Source organism: Myotis nattereri (genome assembly GCF_964212035.1).
Source record: "Myotis nattereri genome assembly, chromosome: 20".
Lineage (NCBI taxonomy): Eukaryota > Metazoa > Chordata > Mammalia > Chiroptera > Vespertilionidae > Myotis > Myotis nattereri.
The window spans coordinates 14776585-14788047 of NC_138096.1; the positions used below are offsets into that span (position 1 = coordinate 14776585).

General features: G+C 46.5%; 1 protein-coding gene across 1 annotated transcript in view; it reads right to left on the reverse strand.

The window, feature by feature from the left end:
* AHCTF1 (AT-hook containing transcription factor 1) overlaps nt 1-3437 on the reverse strand; it is a 74562-nt gene extending 71125 nt beyond the window's left edge. The window contains exon 1 of the mRNA XM_081114444.1: nt 3364-3437. The gene's annotated coding sequence lies outside the window, so the exon portion shown is untranslated. The remainder of the gene's footprint in view (nt 1-3363) is intronic.
* Nucleotides 3438-11463: the final 8026 nt, after the last annotated feature.

The window sequence follows — 11463 nt, forward strand, 5'->3', positions numbered from 1 at the left end:
ACGCATCTGCGTGTGAGACACAGAGCTGAAGTGCTTGCCTCAAGCAAGTGAAACAATTCCACTCCTGCAGGTTGTGCTCTCCCGGCGGTGCCAGAAGGATCAGCATGGCCTCCGTTGCTAATTGCTAACTAATGTCTATAAAGTAACCCCCCAAAGGAGACTCATTCAGAGTTCTTTCAACTTTATCTTCAAAAGTAGCCAATTAATTCAAGTGACAGTGAGTTTATCCCAGAAAATCTTGGGCAATTAGTGAAATTAGGGTATAACTAAGAATATTCAGAACACCACAGCTTAGGTGATCTGGGTATTTTTCCTGTACTGGTTCGATTCCGTGATTATAAATGAAAGGAAATTAACATGTATATGTTCTTTTGTAGAAAACAGGTGCCCAGACTAGAAAACATATTTGAATGGAATTCTTAAGTCAATGTAAAAAAACACTACATACCTGAATTCACCTATTATTTTGGCCAAAATACTGAAAACTGACAACAGCAAATGCTGTGAAGATGTGGAGCCACAGGAATTCTCATTCGTTGCTAGTGGGAATACAAAATGGTACCTCTGCTTTGGAAGACAGTTTGGCAGTTTCTCACAAAACTAAACATATTCTTACCATATGATCCAACAATCACACTCGTTGGTACTTATCCAAAGGAACTGAAAACATGACTACACAATAACCTGAACGTGGATATATAGAACAGCTTTACTCATAATTATTAAAACCTGGAAACAACCCACATGTCCTTCAGGAAGTGAATGGAGAAACAGTGGTGTAATCCATACAATAAGTGTTCAGTGCTTTAAAAAAAAAAAAAGCTGTCAAGCCATGAAAAGCCATGGAGGATATTTAAATGCATATTACTAACTGAAAGAAGCCCATCTGAAAGATTACATACTGCATGATTCCAACTGCATGACATTATGAACAAAGCAAAACTGTGCAAGCAGTAAAATGACCAGCAGTTGCGAGGGGTTAGCAGAGAGGGAGGGATGACGAGGCAGCACACAGGGTTTCCAGGGCAGTGAAACTGTTTGATACTGTAAAGGTGGATGCCTGCCATCAGACGTTTGTCCAAGCCCACAGAACGCACAACCCTCATGCAAACCACGGACTTTGGATGATAATGATGCATCAGTGTAGGTTCACCAGCTGTTCTGACTGGTAGGGGTTGCAGACGGTGGGGGAAGCTACACATGAGTGGAAATCTGTACCTTCTACTCAATTTTGCTGTGAACCTAAAACTGCTCTAAAAAAACTCAATATTGGGCCTGACTGGCATGACACAGTGGTTGAGCATCAACCTATATGAATCAGGAGGTCACAGTTCAATTCCCAGCCAGGGCACCTGCAGGGGTTGCAGACTCATCGCTAGTGGGGGGCGTGCAGGAGGCAGCCAATCGATGATTCCCTCTCATCACTGGTGGTTTTTTTTCCTCTCTCTCCCTCTCTCTGAAATCAATAAAGATAAATAAATAACTCAATATTGGGTCCAACTTATTTTTAAGTACACATTTTCAGTATTAAGCAAAACAAAATTTGCAAAATTACTAGGAAAAATATTAATACAGAATACCATGTCATCTCTGTGTGAAATACACACCATCAAAAGCAGCTGAATTCCACAACTGAAAAATAAAACTAGTTGTTCTTCTGGTTGTTCAATACTGCAATATACACTGAGCAAACGCGTCTATAAAGCATTTTGTACACATTTTTCCTTCCGACTCAAAAAGACAATCATGATTTAAATGTAAACAGTGGAACCCAGAAACATCTAACCTTTCAGCATTTGATCTTTCAAACAACTCAAACATTTGTTTATCACCAACGACTTTTTACACATTGTGTTGGGAAGGGAATGCAGGGGCAAAAAGATCACCCCCACCCCCTCCCCCCCCCAGGAGTTACACGCTGACGGAGTAGATACATACCCGCTAAGATCCCAGACGGTCCAAATGCTACAATCCAGGCACCTATGCGGTGCGAGCCCGGGAGAAGGGGGGTGACGGGAGAGGAAGGGGGCAGAGAAAAGATGGCATTCACACCAACGAGGACTGGGAATGTGAGACCTTGCAAGGGGCAGAGGTTCATTCACTCCAGGCGGAAAGACACGAGCAAAGGCACCTCCAAGTGCATCTTTGAGAAAAGGGGCCCAGCACTGGGGATGGCTCCGGAGCAGCTGAAGCCCAAGACCCGTGACCACCGAGGTGGACGGGGCAGCCCGTGGGGGCCGCTGACCGGCCCCAACCCAAGGGCAGTCAGACCTCGCTCCCATCGCGGGGCTCCTGAGACCGTGCACGGTCAGGGCAGAAACAAACAACATTTGGTTCCTTTTGAGTCCTCACGTGTCTGGTGCCAAAGTGCCGGATAAAAACCTTCAAAACACAGTTTCTGAAAAATATTCATAGCTGTGTTGCGAACGGGTGACACTTTGATCCAGGGTTACTGAAAAACGGGCATTAAATCCCCCATCCGGAAAGCATTAGCATGAAAACCTATAGCACAGCTCACTGCCGGGGGCTCGGCTGGTCGTCCCTGTTTAAACCCCGGAATCAGGGAACCACCCTCATCTCTTCCCCCCACAGACCCAACCAACGCAAGTTCACCAAAGAGGGGGCTTCCAGGCTCCTGGCTCTTGGGGTAATTTGTGGATAAAATAGAGACATTTTATTATAAAGGGCCCAGGTTCTCCCAAACAGTTCTCCAACTATTTAAAAAAAAAAAGAAAAAAACAACAGCTACCCAATATGAATAAGTTTCATTGATTTTGAGAACAGATTACTTCCTCCCCACCCCTGATCCCCCCAAAAAGACACAGACAACCGGTGAGAAAAGTAACCGACTTCCAGCTGGGACGCCGGGGTGCGTGCAAGCCCCCAGGTGCACGGCCAGGCTCCCGCCCAGGGGGACCCGGGAGCGAGACGGACGCTGCCCCTTTGAGATCGCGGGGCGCCCTCCCCGCCGGACGCACCGGAGCCACAGCGAGAAGCCCGCGTAGCAGGCGCCGGGGTAGCCGCCGCTCACACCGCCCGGCGACGGCCCCCGGGGGAGGCCCGCCATGCTCCCGGCCGCACGGGAGACCGTGAGGCACGCCGACGGGAGGCCGCTCCGCCGCCATGTGCCGCCGCGCCTCGGTTATGTAACCCGCCCCGCTGCGCGCCGCAACCGCCAACGGAACCCCCGGCCCGGCCCGCGAGCCGGGTCCGGCCGCTCATTGGGCGGGTGAATGCCAGGCCTCGGCCCGGCACGCGGGGGCGCCGCGAGGCGGGAGCAGCCGGGCGGCCGCACGGGCCCAGGCCGCGCAGACCCGCCCTCCGCCGCGGGAGCCCACGGCCTCCCTCCCCGCCCCTCCCTACCTGACGGCGGGGGGCCCGGCCGCCGCGGCCGCGGGTCCGATGGGGCGCGAGGCGAGTCGGGGCGCAAGCTCCTCCCGCGCGGTCCGTCACAGCATCTCCCGGGAGACACGGTCGCCACAGGCGGGAGCGCACGCCTCCGCCGCGCGGGCCTCCGGCCGCCCCGGAGCGCACGCCTGGCCGCCGGGTGCTCAGCGACCGGAACGCCGACGCGGCTCGGGATCCTCGCCCGCGCGACTCTGCCGCCGCCGCTCCGACAGCGCCTGCCGGGCTCTGCGCCTTTCCCGGGGCGGGCGGGCCGAGTCCCACACGCCCGGGAGGGGAGGGAAGGGGGAGGGCTGACGGGGAGGGGAGGGGGGAAGCAGATCGCGGCGCGGGGACCGCAGCTCTCGCGAGTGTTCCGGCCTCGCGCGCCGGCGCCGCGGGAATTTTTAAACTCCCGCGTGAAAGAAGGTGGGGAAGACCGGGAAGGGAAGGGAAGCCGCAGGGTCTGGGAAAGGCCGTCGTTTACATAAAACAGGATCTCCCCGCCTTCGATGAGCTGAGGGGAAGAAAGACTACGACTCCCACAATGCCTTGCGAGCCCAATTGCTGGGGCGGCTGGACTCGTGGGCCCGGAGCGCAGTCGGGAATGGTAGTCTTCCTCTGAGGTCCCGCGGGGCGCCTCTGTGGCGGGAGGGTCGCTGCATTATCGTGGGGCCACGCTTGCTGGCGGACAAGAGATAATCTTTGCCCTCCTGGCAACCCCGTTTGCCCTCAGTGTTTTTCGTTCTCTCTGCTCCTACTTTTGGTGCTAAAAGTGAGCACCAGACTAATGGGAGAACCTTTTTCCTTCCTCCTATCCTATATAATAAAAGGCTACTATGCAAATTGACTGATCAGAATGCCCCCAATGGCCTCCATCTGGCCGCGGCCAGTTGGACCCCACCAGTGCACGAATTCATGCACTGGGCCTCTAAAATATATATCTTTACATCCTCGTGGGCGTTCTTGGCAATAGGTGCTCACAAAGCCTGATCTTTTTCAAAATTTTACCCTATGGCCTAGCCTAGCCAGTTTGCCTCAGTGGATAGAGCGCCAGCCTGTGGACTGAAGGGTCCCAGGTTCAATTCAGGCCAAGGGCACCTGCCCGGGTGTGGGCTCAGTCCCCAGTAGGGGGCGTGCAGGAGGCAGCCCATCAATGATGCTCATCATTGATGTTTCTCTCCCTCTCCCTTTCTCTCTGAAGTCAATAGAAATATATATATTTTAAAAAATGTTTTTTTCCCTAAATCAGTGTTATCTTTTGGGTCACCCTTGAGTTTCATTATGGAGTTGTTTTAATTATTATTTGTTTTAGTATCTTTGAAACTAGTAGTTCCAGCACCAAACACATTTCAAAAAAATAGATGTGGAATCTGTCCCTAATAGTAAGTACCAAGTAAAAGGATTGTAATGTGAGGATTCAAGCAGGCCGATGTTGTTCTTTTTAATCAAAAAAGTTTATCCTTAGGGGGTGGAGAGAGATACAAGGAGATACAGGGGAGATAAATGGTGATGGAGGGAGATTTGACTTGGGGTGGTGAACACAGTGCAATACACCATGATCTATTACAGAATTGTACTCATGAAACCTAGATAATTTTATTAACCAAGGTCACCCAATAAATTCAATTTAAAAAAATGTTTATCCAGCTCTAGCTGATTTGGCTCAGTGGATAGAGCATTGGCCTTCGGAATAAAGGGTCCCTGGTTCAATTCTGGTCAAGGGCACATGCCTGGGTTTCTGGCTCGATCCCCAGTAGGGGGCATGCAGGAGGCAGCTGATCAATGATTCTCTCTCCCTCTCTCTTTCTCTCCAAAATAAAAAATACTAATATATATATTTTTTAAAAATAAAATAAGGCTGCCTTTTAGAAATGTAATTTCTTTTTTTCTATATTTCTGTTTATTAGCAGTAATCTCTAAACGTACCATATTTGGTTGCAAAAGGTACTGGACTAAATTGTAGCAGAGAAGGAGGTAAAAGAGGTTTGGGGAGTTTGCCTTGATTCTAAGTCAGTGATGGCGAACCTATGAGACGCGAACTCATTTTTTTGGTTGATTTTTCTTTGTTAAATGGCATTTAAATATATAAAATAAATATCAAAAATGTAAGTCTCGCCCTGACCGGTTTGGCTCAGTGGATAGAGCGTCGGCCTGCGGACTGAAGGGTCCCGGGTTCGATTCCGGTCAAGGGCATGTACTTCGGTTGCGGGCGCATCCCCAGTGAGGAGTATGCAGGAGGCAGCTGATGGATGTTTCTCTCTTATCCATGTTTCTAGCTCTCTGTCCCTCTCTCTTCCTCTCTGTAAAAAATCAATAAAATATATATTTAAAAAAAAATGTAAGTCTTTGTTTTACTACGGTTGCAAATATCAAAAAATTTCTATATGTGACACGGCACCAGAGTTAAGTAAGGGTTTTTCAAAATGCTGACACGCCGAGCTCAAAAGGTTCGCCATCACTGTTCTAAGTGGACCTCTTCAACAGAGAACCCCCCTCCGTCAAATGTGCTGATTTATGTCCTTGCCTCGCTCCTCATTCCGCACTTTCTTTCTTTGGCATCAATTGTGTGCTCCATCCATGAGCACTGAACTTCTTGTTAGTCCAAAGCAGGGGTGGGCAAACTTTTTGACTCGAGGGCCACAATGGGTTCTTAAACTGGACCGGAGGGCTGGAACAAAAGCATGGATGGAGTGTTTGTGTGAACTAATATAAATTCAAAGTAAACATCATTACATAAAAGGGTACGGTCTTTTTTTTTTTTTTTTTTTTTTTTTAGTTTTATTCATTTTAAACGGGCCGGATTCGGCCCGTGGGCTGTAGTTTGCCCGCGGCTGGTCCAAAGACTCTCAACTCAAGTGTGTTGCTAGTGAGCTGTGTGACATTAGAAAAATTAAGTGACCTCTCTGGGCTAAAGTTATCAGATCAGTAGTGCAAGAGTAACTGGATTAGAGGATCTACTGATTCATTAGGTTTTGTTAACTTTGATCTAAGGGCCCTGCCAGTTGTAAAATGCAAAAATCTGTCTCATCATATTTAATATCTAGATTCATCAACTTTCTAAATGATCTTCCAGATTTTAATCATTCCTTTCAACATTACCAATGGATCGGTTTCTGTATGATTGTCTATAATCTGGATGAACCCTACCTTTCCTATTTAATTTTCCTACATCGTTCCTGGAAAGCATTTCTTCATTCCCCTCCAAACATGGCTTTGCTTTTCGGCGTCTCCCAGCCTCCTCTCCCCTGATCTAACTCTTCCTATGCCTCAGGATCCAGTCCAAGCCTCTCTTCTCTCCCACATTCTCCCTTCAACGTCAGCCCACATCAATCACTCAGAACTCACTCTGAAAATATGCTGTTATTTTATGTCTGTTCCCCCTTTTTGCCTCTGACTCCCTCCACCCACCCACCAACCCCCATCTCCCAGCTACACTGAGAGCACAGGCTGTATCTTAACGCTTCTTAGAATGCTTTCCTCATAGCTGCTAGTTTTTCACTTTAATTGCTTTGTAAACTGAATTTCCACTTGGAAGCGTTCATTCAGCCCTCTTTCCCCTTTTCAGTCATTTAAGCATATGCCAAATTATTTTCGTTACTTTGAAGAGACGCTAATAATGTTAGTGAAAAAAACATCTGGGCTTGACGGCAAACGAGTCTGGGGAAGAGCTGATTAAATAAACTTAAACATCTCTTTTCTGTCCGACTTCACCGCCTGGAGCGTGCTTGGCAGTCCCCAGTCACTTGCCTGTGGTGCGAGCCCGTTTAGGCCTGTGCAGCCTCTTGCCTCCTGGCTGGTCCACAGAACGACCTTTGGTAAACACGGCGTCAGGGCTTTTCTTTTCTGGAGGAATATTGTGTCGTAAAAAGAATACGGTCTTCTGGAGCCAGGCAAACTTGGGCTTTTCATTTTTTTTTCATTCCGTTCTAGCAACATGACTTTTATCAAATGACTTCAGTCCCTCTGCCTGTTTTCTCGCTGAAAAACAAAGGATGCTACTACTTACTTCCCGTGCAGAGCTGCTGCAGAGAGTAAAGGGATGTGCCCAGCTCAGGCCTTCCTTCCCTTCCTCCCTGTGTGACAGTTGGGTTTTGGTAAAAGGCCCAGAAAATGATAAGGACTAGGAGCCTCCTACCCGGCGCGAGGCTACGGCCGAGAGGAGCCGGGCGCGGCTGGTGGAAGCAGGTGAGGCTGGACCCCGAGGAGATGAAACGGAAGATGCGCCAGGATGTGACCTCCATACGGAACTTCCTCATCGATGTCGCCCTGCTGCGAGTCACGCCTTTTATCTTAAAGAAATTGGGCGGCATATAAAGATGGGACATTGCCGAACCGGTTTGGCTCAGTGGATAGAGCGTCGGCCTGCGGACTCAAGGGTCCCAGGTTCGATTCCGGTCAAGGGCATGTACCTTGGTTGCGGGCACATCCCCAGTGGGGGGCGTGCAGGAGGCAGCTGATCAGTGTTTCTAACTCTCTATCTCTCTCCCTTCTTCTCTGTAAAAAATCAATAAAATATATTTAAAAAAAAAAAAAAGATGGGACATTACCTGTGGATGCATGATATGAAGAACCTGGTTACAGTTTCTACTCTGCAAATGAATCGGCCCAGAACGATGTCAGAGGCTCTGCTTGGATGGACATAAAATTTCTACTTGTTAAGAACAAGTAGCTGACCTTCGTAGCTAAAACAGAAAACGACTTGGGAAACATGGAAACACGTTTCTTTTTTCTTTTTTTTTTTTTTTAAATATATTTTATTGATTTTTTACAGAGAGGAAGGGAGAGGGATAGAGAGTTAGAAACATCAGTGAGGGAGAAGCATGGATCAGCTGCTTCCTTCACATCCCCTACTGGGGATGTGCCCGCAACCAAGATACATGCCCTTGACGGGAATCGAACCTGGGACCCTTGAGTCTGCAGGCCGATGCTCTATCCACTGAGCCAAACCAGTTAGGGCGAAACACGTTTCTTATGCCTGTGATACTCAGCCTCCATGAATGTTGGTATAACTGTAAATAATGTCAAACTCCATTTTCTAGCAATTATTAATTATATAAGGGAGTTATGCCTGCAGTGGCCCTGTCTTGTCAGTCATTTCCAGGGACCTTTTTACTTCTGTCGGGAATATACTGAAGAGCGCCTTACGACTAGTTATGTTTTATGGAAGCCAGCACACATCCACAACATTTAAGCACAGGACCATTAGTCTGTATTTTTAATAAATGTACCAATAAAATAAAAAAAATGATAATGACTAGTGTGGACCCCTGTGCTTCTATCAGTATTGTTTATTCTAGAGCAGCAGTTCTCAACCTGTGGGTCGCGACCCCTTTGGGGGTCGAACGACCCTTTCACAGAGGTCGCCTAAGACCATCAGAAAACACATAGATAATTACATATTGCTTTTGTGATTCATCACTATGCTTTCATTATGTTCAATTTGTAACAATGAAAATACATCCTGTATATCAGATATTTACATGACAATTCGTAACAGTAGCAACATTACAGTTAGGAACTAGCCACGAAAATAGTTTTATGGTTGGGGGTCCCCACAACATGAGGAACTGTATGAAAGGGTCGCGGCCTCAGGAAGGTTGAGAACCGCTGCTCCAGGGTATGCTGAATTTCATTCTGGACATTCCACTTAGGACATCCTACTTAACATCTTGCTTCAACTTTCAGACATTTCTTGGTAAAACTTAATGCCACATCACCTCCGCTTTTCTCTAATCAAATCTGATGAATCTACCTGACGTTTATTCAAATCCCTACCAGAGACCAAAGAACAAGTTAAGATCCGACAAAGCAAAAAGGGAAAAATCCCATTTATAATTTTAACCATGTAGGATATTGTTTGACTAATAGTTTGAAATGCTTCGAAAACTTAAAGCACCATGCAGACGTCACAGTTAAAGAGGCCATGCGGGCTTTACGGGATTAAAATATATTCACAAGAAAAAAATAAGTCTGGGAAAACCACCCCACAAACTAGGCACAAAACAATTGTTCATAGGAGCGACCTCTTCCCTCCCTGGAATATCAGATTTAACTGTTTCCATTTCTATCTCTCTCCACCTCGGAGAGCCCGCTTTTCTTACCTGGTTTCCTTGGAGGCAGAGAGCGGCAGGCAGGTGAGAGAGCAATATACTTGCCACTCCCGTCGCGGAAAGAAACATGTAACTATTACTCTGGAATCCAGTTTAACAATGGTCTAAGCCAGTGGTTCTCAGCCTTGGCTGCCCATTAGAATCACCTGGGAATCTTTCTAAAATCCTGATTTCTGGGCCTCATCCTCCGGAAATTCTGTTTCTTTGTTACCAATGTTGTGGCCCCACCCCATCACAAAGAAACAGAATTTCCGGAGGATGAGGCCCAGAAATCAGGATTTTAGAAAGATTCCCAGGTGATTCTAATGTGCAGCCAAGGTCGAGAACCACTGCTCTAAGGCAAGCATGCATCCTGAGTAACTAAAGCTTCAAAATTAAAAAAATGCAGGATTTCAAGATCCATCATATTAGTGGTGTTCTTTGGGGTTAAGCAATAGTGAAATCATAACCAGGATAGTTTTAGTTAAAATATACAGATTTTTAAAGTGACTTTGGTGCCCTGGCTGGGCAGCTCAGATGGTTGGAGCAGAGTTCGGATGTGCCAAGGTTGCTGGTTTGATCTTTGGCCAGAGCACATCCAAGAAGCAACCAGTGGCCCTGGCCAGTTTTGCTCAGTGGATAGAGCGTTGGCCTGTGGTGTGAAGGGGCCTGGGTTCGATCCCAGTCAAGGGCACATGCCCGGGTTGTGGGCTCGATCCCCAGTAGGGGGCGTGCAGGAGGCAGCCAATCAATGGTTCTCTCTCATCATTGATGTTTTTATCTCTCTCTCCCCCTCTCTCTTCCTCTCTGAAATCAATTTAAAAAAAAAAAAAAGCAACCAATGAATACATGAATAGGTGGGACAACAAATCGATGTTTCTTTCTTCCTCTCTCTCTAAAAATCAATAACTAAAAATTTTTTTAAATTTAAAAAGTAACATTGGAAGAGGAAGATGTAAGAGAAAGGGACAGGTAGTAAGGAAAGTAATTTTTAAGAAGACATTACCTGTGGTACCATGTGTAAGACAAATATTACCTTCAGAGGAGGAAAGAAAATCTGTGGCTTTTAGGGTACCATTCATAGGAAAACAATTTTCAATGAACAAAAACTATAATTTAATGACAGAAAAATATTTATATTACTTTTTTAAAAACTATAGGTTTGATTTCATGTTTATTTATTTATTTATTGGTTAATCCTTACCTGAGGATATTTTTTCCACTGATTTTTAGAGAGAGAGGAAGGGAGAGGAAGAGTGAGATAGAAATATCAATGATGAGAGGTAACCATTGATCCGCAGCCTCCTGCACGCCCTAGACTAGGGATCGAGCCCTGTGCCCTGACTGGGAATGGAACCATGACCTCCTGGTTCATAGGTCGACGCTCAACCACTGAGCCACACCAGCCAGGCTGTTTATCTTTTTAAATCAAAACAAATAAAATCCATCCCAAAATGTTTTTGGCAAATCATTTGACAAGCTGTTTATCCATCTGTAAAGTGAGGTGTTTGGCCTAGACCAGTGGTTCTCAACCTTCCTGATGCCGCGACCCTTTCATACAGTTCCTCATGTTGTGGGGACCCACAACCATAAAATTATTTTTGTTGCTACTTCATAGCTGTAATGTTGCTACTGTTATGAATCATAATGTAAATATCTGATATGCAGGATGTATTTTCATTGTTACATATTGAACATAATGAAAGCATCGTGATTCATCACAAAAACAATATGTGATTATATACGTGTTTTCCGATGGTCTTAGGTGACCCCTGTGAAAGGGTCGTTCGACCCCCAAAGGGGTCGCGACCCACAGGTTGAGAACCGCTGCTCTAGAGCATTCTTCTGAAAATGAGTTTAAATGTAGGTCTTTAGGGTTTAGACGTGAATTATTTGTTAGCAGGCCACATAATTGCTGTTTAGTGAAGAAAACAATACAGAACTTTAACGAAACCAAAATTACATCCTTGAGATTCTAATAATTCTC